We start from the raw sequence: 9,720 nt of genomic DNA, 5'->3' as shown, positions 1-9,720 counted from the left end.
GTTTATTTCAATTTTTAGTAGAAAAAAGCAAGTTTCCTTTTTTCACTCTAAGCTGGTCAGCATCCATGGACGACAGTCATCAGTAATCAGCGCTCACACTGGTGCACTTAGAAACGGTTTGAGCAGATAGGCCCTCTTTTCACAAAACTGTTTTAAGCTTCATTAAACTCACAATTAATACCAAGATCATGGAAAATATCTTAAATTACAACGCAAACAAAAAAGACAAGCAAATCTGAATTAAATGAGTTTAAAACCTTTTTTTGTTGTTGTAAAATATTGTGAGTTTTATCACATGTACAGTCTGAAACCAACAGTCAAATGGATGCTTTTCAATCTGCATACAGGGCAAAGAGAGGTGTGCAACAGTTACATTTCTGAAGCAAATTTCTAACCACTTGGTAACACCATCATCCTATGTGTCTTCTGTTTACTGATGTTTCATCTGCCTTTAAACATTGATGTGCAGATCTATTGGCTGTGAAGCTGCATTGTATGGGAATTAACCACACCCTCATTCAGTGAATATACCACTCTTTACTCAGAGGCAACAGTTTGTCAACATCATGGACGACATCAGTGATCAGACTCACACTGGGGTACCACAAGGTTGCGTCCTCTCACCATTGTTTTTCATTTAGTATACCGATGACTGTATTAGTCATCAAATTTGCAGAGAATGTTGCTCTTAGGGCTTTTAAACAACGATGAGAAGTTGTCAATGTGTTTTGTCATTTATATGTTAATGCTCTCAATGCAACACAAATTCCTTATATGGGCAATAAAGGTTTCATTCAACTAGTAGCAATCATTTTAACAATGCAACAAACCATGATGTGTTAGTTCAATAAGTAGCAAGACTAGCTGCAGCATTACCTGTTTATTCTACTACACTCGAGGGTTTTATGTTTAGCTTATGAACCTTGACAAATACTCAAGGTCTCTGTTTAACATTTGAAACCCTGAGTATTACAGTACCTGTAGCCAATACAACTTAAACAATTAAAAATAACAAAACAAAAATAATTAGCTACAAGAAGCTTAAACTGTAAAAAAATAAAAAAATAATGTTAAAGCCCTTAACAGAACTTCTGAGCCACTTGACAATTTATGTGTGTTTGTTTCTTTAAGAAACTGTCCCACAGTCTTTATTTATCATTGTAAATAACATGATATGAATCAATGTACCTACAGAAAAACTGAGAGAAATTACTCACTGCAATTTAAGCTAACTAGTAACTGAACTCAATCGCATAGAGAGGTATCGCTATTACCAGTGCTCCTCAAAATTAAGACTATAAATCTTGTGGCTTCCTGTGAAAATTAACATGTTGCTGCCACCCAACTCATCCTATTAGGAGTTTAAATGTTTTCCTTCTACCTTTCACTCCTCTATTCCTCCACTCCTTCCATAAAATACTTCCTGCCTCGTGTCCCAGCTGATAATGAATCAGAATCTGACCCCATAGCACAAAACTTTGCAAAAGAAATCCTCATTTGTTTATGTCAACCGCATTAATAATGTTACTAAACTAAAACTGTAATTCAATTAGTGGCATTAGTGAATGTTAGAATGCCTTTAAATCTTACCCGAGAGACAAATTGAAAGATTATCACATCTAATGGACTGCACAACATGCCCTTACCTAAACTATAAGTAGCACGTCAGACCACACATACTAATTCAATTACAGTAATGCCCGCAGCAGCTAACACAAACCTGATGCCAGCCCTGCACAGGGCCCCCTTGGCACCTTGTCCACCTAACGGTAAGAGGGGATTAATAAGGATTGGCCAATCCTGTACAGTCTCATGGAGTGTGAGGTTTACCACAGAGCTAAGCTGATATTCCAACTCAACTCTGATAACTGCAATTTGATGGCTGTGCTGTAATGAGAGTGGAAATGTTCAGCTCCTTGTTCCATCATTATCTACTTTTTTTTTTTTTTTTTAATTAAGAAGTTAGTTGGGGAATTGAGGATATTTGCAATAATATATTGTCACACTTTTAAAATGATTACTTCAGATTACCGTGTTTGTTTAGTGACATCACCGACACATAAAATGCTCAATAATCCCCAAAATATACCTTAAAAAGTTATACAATGTGATAACTTATGATATATATATATAGGTCACACATATGATTCACTTAAGCTAAGGCGTGTCAAACACCACACAAGCACCAACACCAACCGCCACCCAAGTCACCTCAGCCGACCTTCTTGTGTGTTTACGTGTGTGCGGCTTCCTGTATGAGCCAATTTGACAGTGTGAGTCAGGGATCAGCTCAAAAGACAAACTGACAACTCAGGCCAGCACTTGCCGCGGCACTATATCCTGTTGACCCTGGTTGGACAGCAGACAGCCTTGGGACACTTAAATCCAGCCGCAACCCTGAACAACACGCACATGTCCTGTTAGCTCACATCACAGATTGGCTTTCTAGCTAACTGGGACCCATGCACAGCCCCTTTTATTGTCCACTAACAACTTTATAAAAAAAAAAACATAAGCAAAACCATGCGGTGCATTTCTTACATGCAAAATAAGAGTAAAGGGAAAGGGGAAGTAGTGTGGCTCTGCCTAGCCATGCATTCTAACCACAACTACACTCACTTTAAGCATCTATACAAATATGGTAGCCAAACTTTAACCTGGAACTCCTACAATAACATGACTGTATTTGTTTATCTAAGGAGTGCAGGGACCTTGGCTGACAACAGATTACAAGTCAAATGCACTATAGTTCCAAGCAGGATTAGCACAGAATCCTGTTTATGTGTCTTATTAATCTTGTGTTAGCCATGCAGATCCTGATGGTCAAACTCTGCCTGTCGGCTTCTATATTTATCTATTTTAATCTCTTGATAAAGCAAAAGGATTCCAATTACAAATGCCGCAAGAGTCAATCCAATTGAAAAACAGTTGGCAGTCCAGTGTTTAACACTTAAAACCTCAAGGAAAGCTTACAGAGGAGCCGTCGCGTGCATATTAGCAATGCAATGACTTTAATGCATCACTCTGAAAGTATTTGCTTAAGTGTTGCTGTCAGAGTTTGCACAGCCGCCAATTAATTGCAGGTCTTTACTGTAGGGCAGAGAGTGATCCAAAAACCTTCTGATGGAAAGCTATGAACCTGTAATCCAACTCATGATGTTAGCCTGCAATCTTCAGTATGCACGAACCGCAGCAGGTGCTTCTGCAGCTTAGCTCATCCCCGCACAGCATGATCGATGAGTACGCTGCCATGTAAACAGACACATCCATACCTCCTCTATGCATTGCACACACACAGAAACACATGCAGACCCACCCACACAGACACACATACACACAAAGCTTGATTCTGAAGGGTCTTTAATCACAACTAAGCAATTGACTGATCAATGACAGATATGAGGAACAACTTTGGAATGCTAACAGGGCTGCATTCGCTTTTATCTTTTCTTTTTACTTTGGCCCATTTTTTATCACGGATTATATTTCTCTCAGTGTTAACAGGCTCCAAGCCCGACCGAGGTATTAATTAAAATCTAAATACTAAATATTGATTGATACGTTATCAGGGCATAGCAGTTGGTCCGCAGGCTATTGATCCAGCCTGTGATTTATTATCATATTTAAGAAAAATCATTTTGTGTGATTATACGAGGTAATGGATTTTTAGCGAGGGGTGTAATTCTTTTCTTTTTTTTTGTTTTGTATCGCGTTTGTTATGTGGAAGGTGGAGCAGATTTCTCAATTGCATTCGGAGATCACTGATATCCTTTGGTGCTGCACCCCCCCCTCGAGCCCCCATCCTCCCCTTTATCCAGCCCTGCGTGGCCTGCGAGGGGGCTAAAGCTTGTGTAAGAGAACGATCCCCGCTCTCGTCATTGGGAATAATGGGTATTGGGATTACCTCTTTAATCACAACAAAGATTAACAGATGGTATGAGAACAGTTATTAGCAAACATCTTGCACTCATCAAATCAATAAGATGATTTGTAATCAGGCTGTCGGTGCGAGTGAAAAGGGAGCTGGGGCTGTTCCCGGTGAAAGATCCTGGCAATCAGAGGCTACTGTGTAGCAATTACCTCTTCACAAAATAGGTGCTCTTCCTCCTGTGGCTGGCAGTCCTCCAAAACACACGGCAGACTGATAGCAACATAGGGCATTAACACGGCAAAACACAAAACACTGCATGGGTAACCTTGTGTTTGATCAGGTGTTGGGTGGCTCCGTGATTTCATTTTACTTTGTGCCTTTTAATTTGGTGGATCTCGCCATGTACGTTCAGGGAAAAAATCTAAATGTTTACACACGCTGTCTTTCACTACAAAAGACCGTGTAGCTCATTAGCAGGTTTCCATAAATAAGTCAGTGTAGGGACAAAGAGGAGAGAGCATCGGAAATATACAGAGAAGGGTTCGCCGTGCAAATATTTCTCCCTGGAGACGGCTGCAGAGTGAGGAAGAGTGAGGAATCGTGTAACATACCACTGCTTCCAGTATGAGAACCTATGTGAAGCTAGAGCAAGCTTTCCCCTTCATCTTTTTTTTTCTTTTATAAGCAATACTGCACAGACAAACTCCTTACTTTACCCTGGAGACAAGGTTTTATTAGGATTTTTTTAAAAGTTATAATACAACCTGCAAAATTGTGCTGTGATCCATGAATTGTGTTTGCTTTGAACAAAAGGTATTTTCCTTTAGCAGCATTTATTAGCATATGCATACATTTCATGCACTATCATTTGCTTTCTCACTCAAACATTGCTGCACATTTTTCCATTTTTTTTTTGCGACTACAACTTTAGGTCTATAAAACATGATCGTGCACAAACCATTTCATTACTGACTGCACAACGTGAAAGTACAGAATGAGCCTTTTTGATTTCAGATACCCCAGCTTAAGGAAATCAGTTTAGCTCTAAGTGATACTATTAAACCTGGCAGGCCTTTTGCAAATCAACCTCCTCCTTTTTGAATTGTTGCACCTTTGCAGTGGGAACTGATGATAGATAGAAGATAGTGTTGGCTGAAAGAAAGCAGTCTTTTTGTTTGAGAGAAAACGGCACAAAACATGATATTCTGACCTCAGTGAGATGTTTTATTCGTTCAAACAGCTGGCATCAAATATCTGAGGAACCTTGAGAAGACTCAACATCACTCTGTCAAGCACACACACACACACACACACACACACACACACACATACACACACACACACACACACACACACTGATTTCTAGAGCCAATAAAATAACTAAAAAGGACACATAACACAGCCGTTGCTCTTTACTGTATATTTATCATCATACTTATATGCTAAGTTTGACAAGCCTTTATTATAGGCTACATGATAAACAATCTTTTAAAGTTACCTGTCTTAGCGCACACACACACAGTGTAAACACACACACTCACACACACACCTCTGCACTGTCAGGAGTACAGTGTAGATATGCACTCACCAGGATTAAGCAAGGCAAATGGTGCCAAAACAATGACAGTATGAAGTAACTGATGCTGTTTAAAAATTCAAAGGCCTCTATTGAGCAGACAGTGTGGCACACACATCACAGGGCCACAGATCCCTGCAGAACACTGCTCAGACTGCTCCCAGGCACATACATACATGTCCACCCTGCAACACATTAGGCATGCTAAATCTCCATACAAAAGGAAAGGAAAAGGGTTCTTTTAATTCAGAATGACACTGATCGAAGAGATCAACAGCTTTTACATTAAATCATCTAAAGCACATTTCACATGTTTACTCATAAGACAGTGAATGAAGTATGCATAAACACAAACACACACACATTCTTTCAGACCCATAAGTAAGACGGAGACTCACAGGCACCTCTCCCCTCCCCTCCAGACACATACACACACACACAAACACACACACACACACCTACACTTGTCGAGTGGCTAATATCTTTCCAAGGTCAAACCTGACAAGGAATTCCAATGAGATTAAGTGTCATCAGTGCGACTTTAGCCCTTTTCTGCTCATCATTGTTCTTGTAAATGCCATTAGGAGTCACAGATGACCAGGGCCAGTGGAGAGCTACAACCCCTCTAGTTCCTGTGTTGGCCAAGTTTATAAGTGAGGGCTGTAATTGAAACAATGAAATGTAATAATGTCCTGAGATAAAGATCCATTCAGGAGGGGTTAGGGTAGTATATTGGGTCTGTTGTTGTCAGGGTTTAATACAACTTTCAATAGCATCCAAAGATGATCTTTACTTCTGATTGTCAGTGATTCTTTTTTTATTTGACGTCAATTGTTTGGAAAAAAAAGATCTCTAGACTTAAAAAAAATTATAATAATTCTTGAGCAACTGAGTTTATCTGTCAGACATATTTTTTATTTTAGATCTGCTCTCATATTTCAACTATTTCAGTTTCAAAGTTGATTTAGAAGTTTGATAAATTCAGCTGCTACTTGTCTTCATTTCTCCACATATTTGTTCTCCATATGAGGCAGCGTTTCAGAGCAGCAGTTAATCAGAGAGTGTTTTGTTTAGACTCTTCTAGATCAGCTCCAGCCTTGTCAATGTGTCAGCCAGCATTTGGTGCTTTGCCTTTCACACTGAATTTGATACACAGTCGTTCAGTGGCAGGAATGAGCATTTTGTCATCTCCTCTCGAGTGCCAACTCCATGTTCAATTACACCCCGGCTACTAATTTAATTACAGTAGCAGAAGAAAATGGGTTGATTCAATTCATTTCAATTAGGCCTGATTGAAGCAGTCAGATCACATTTTACTCATCTCAGGTGTACGAGCCTCCTGTCACATCGTATCTCAGCTGGTCTAATTTGAAGCGGTAAAAAGCAGGTTATGATATGATAGCTGAAAATATTTGGATGAGTCCACTGACGTCTGATGTAAAAACACACACTCGTGGATCACACACATTCAGGTGCCTCTTAATCTGTGACTCTGTGACAAATGTGGGAGTAAAACAGGATCCCAGCCAGTTAGCATTTAGTCAGGGTTACAATAGTCATTACTTATGGATGACAATTATGTATCAGATTGTGTGTGTGTGTGTGTGTATGTGTGTGTGCGTGTATTGGTGTGTGTGTGCGCAAAAAGCAATAGGAAACGTGTCCCATGTGAGGAAAAAAACACTTAAATCATGTCATTCAGATTGTCACCTGTTTCAGATCCACACAGTGTGTCATAATAATATCACACTCACTAAGAGTGGCTTCCTCTTCACTTGTTAAATCGCCACACGATATAAAACTGCACTAGAACACTTCAAAATGTAAACTACACCACTATCACCATACAACCACATGTGATCTTTTTGAAAGCAACAAAATATTATGAAGAAAAAAGTCATACAAATGCAGAACTATAAGAGTAATATCTACGATCACTTTGAATCAGATTTTACAAACAAACTCTTAATGATCATAAAGACATCTCTCTAACAAATAACACATCCCACCTCAATCGAATCTTAAGAAACATAAATATTTTGTTCTAAAGTTTCAAAGTCTGTTTTTTATATTTAAAGATAATGATAATTAAGAATATAACGGTGACTAATATGCAGAGAATTTTGTGTGCGTGTGTGTGGATGTGTGTGTGTGTGTGTGTGTGTGTGTGTGTGTGTGTGTGTGTGTGAGTGAGTGTGTGATACCACCAAACATAAAATATATGTAAAGGAATAGGCTGTAATGTTATTGTGATGCTTTAAATCAAATGCAACAATTGTAAATGTCTTTATTCCAAACCTAAACTCAAAAAATGGGTAATGTTAGTTTGACTTAGTCTAATAATGATTGGACACGTGCAGGTATAAGTCATGCAGAAATTAATTCCACAATAAGGTCAAATAAACCGAAAAATGTTTTACAATCTAGCACCAGAAATATTGGGGGGGGGGGGGGGGGGGGGAGGGGCATGTTCTTACAATCAGAAGAAATCAGAAAAAAAGTTCAATCTGCGCTGTGATTGGTGCAGAAAGAATCCTCAGTGGTATGCCATAGGCTCTACAGTAGCCTGCGGTGTGTGTGTGTGTGTGTGTGTGTGTGTGTGAGGAAATGCGCATTGGCACCAGTTGCGGCGGCGCAAAGACGTCTGATTGGACATTGACGCAGCAGACGCGGTAACTGATATCTTGAGCTGTACAATCACATGCATTGTAACACAGCAACACATGCAGCACACCATACCGATAGCTCTTTAAAAAAAACACAGGTGGACATTTGATGGTTTCTATCATAGCTCATAATAGCAACAACATACAGTTAAAGGATAAATCCAAGCTGCGAGCGTCATTTACCTCTCTGTGTCTTCGTCTCGGTCCGGCCTCCCTGCGCTCTCCCCGCAGTGAAAGAGAGAGAAAAACCCTCACAGCAGACTGCAGAGTGTGAGAGGAGCAGCAGAGGAGTTCTTACACAAGTCAAGCCGGTGCACTTCATGGTGCAGGGCCAGCATTGAAGCCAAAGTAGCCCCTTTTTCTTACCTTGCGACACAGATCCAGAGGGGGTGAAACGGGTAAAAATGGTTGTTTGGGTGATTACACGTTTCTCCTCTACCACCCACCCTCCCTTCCTCCTTCCTCCATCCCTCTCACCCCCCCCCCCCCCCCCCCCCCCCCCCCCATCCCAACCGTCGTCTCCTCCACCAGCAGCGCTCTCCCCCTCTCCTCTGTCGGTGAATAGGGAGAGTGCCCCTCTTGTAATAGCCGCTGTGGGGATCCAGCTATGCAGAAACACAGCCGGTTCTTTAGGGTTAAGAGATCTCCTCTCAGGCACCGCTGTCTGATGCATCATAAAACAAACCTTTTCACTTTATTCAATTAAGGAGCCATTTGCTTTCATAATCGTTTTAATATTTCCACAGTGGGATTTAACTGTCCGTCATATCACTCACACAAATTTACAGGAGTGCTGTGGAGGATGAATTGCAGAAAAGAGCATTTTACGCAATCCAAATATCCCAATAAATTAATTACTTTCCCAGAAGTCCAAGCTGCTCAATCCTGACCCCCCCCCCCCCCCTCTATCTGTCTGCTTGTGTGTGTAGTCTATACCGGATTAAATGGCAACTCTTCTTAAATGGCACCTTCCTTCGTTTCCCCTCTCCTTTCATCATCAGCAAAATAAAGATTAGGCCTACAGAGGAGATTGTAAAGGCTCGCCTTTAGAGGTGCACGGATCTTCATTCCTCCGCCTTTGTGATGATATTGATGATGATGATGGCCAAGTGGACAGTTTGATTTTTGTGTGGCGAGCTAGTTATAAAGAATCAATATTATATCAAGGGGGTAACTTTGGTGATAAAGGACTTCAGCCACTCTGGCTATTCATCATAAGTCTGTAGCAAGCAGATAGGTCAAAAGAAATTATATTGCTCTAAAGAGTGTGTCTCCTTATCTCTCAGCACCAGGGGAGTGGAGGACACGCCGATCGATACAGTAGCTGCCGTATACTCCTTGCAATTATCAATAGCTGATTTTGTCTTCCCGGGGCTGCATCTATTAATACCAGATAATAACAGCCGTTTGGACATAACTTCCAGGGGGATGATAGAGGGAGAAATGAGAGAAAGAAAAAAAAAGAAGAAAAAGGGAAAGTTTGCTCGCAGGACGACCTTGGTGTCAACAGATTTGTCTCTCATATGAGGTGGGCACAGGGGAATAGACAAGTCAAACAGACGCGAGGGAGGCAGAGAGGGAGGGGGGGTGGGGGGCTTCAACCGAGC

The 9,720-nt window shown here is 40.7% G+C and overlaps 1 long non-coding RNA gene across 1 annotated transcript in view; it reads right to left on the bottom strand.

The window, feature by feature from the left end:
* LOC136179767 (uncharacterized) overlaps positions 1 to 8,569 on the bottom strand; it is a 52,986-nt gene extending 44,417 nt beyond the window's left edge. Inside the window, exons 1-2 of the long non-coding RNA XR_010666733.1 lie at positions 8,480 to 8,569; positions 8,297 to 8,374 (exon numbers count right to left, since the gene is read on the bottom strand). This is a non-coding gene — a long non-coding RNA (uncharacterized lncRNA). The remainder of the gene's footprint in view (positions 1 to 8,296; positions 8,375 to 8,479) is intronic.
* Positions 8,570 to 9,720: the final 1,151 nt, after the last annotated feature.

Source organism: Labrus bergylta, chromosome 8 (genome assembly GCF_963930695.1).
Source record: "Labrus bergylta chromosome 8, fLabBer1.1, whole genome shotgun sequence".
NCBI lineage: Eukaryota > Metazoa > Chordata > Actinopteri > Labriformes > Labridae > Labrus > Labrus bergylta.
The sequence above is the reverse complement of the archived record's forward strand: the minus strand, read 5'-3'. Positions and strand labels throughout refer to the sequence as shown.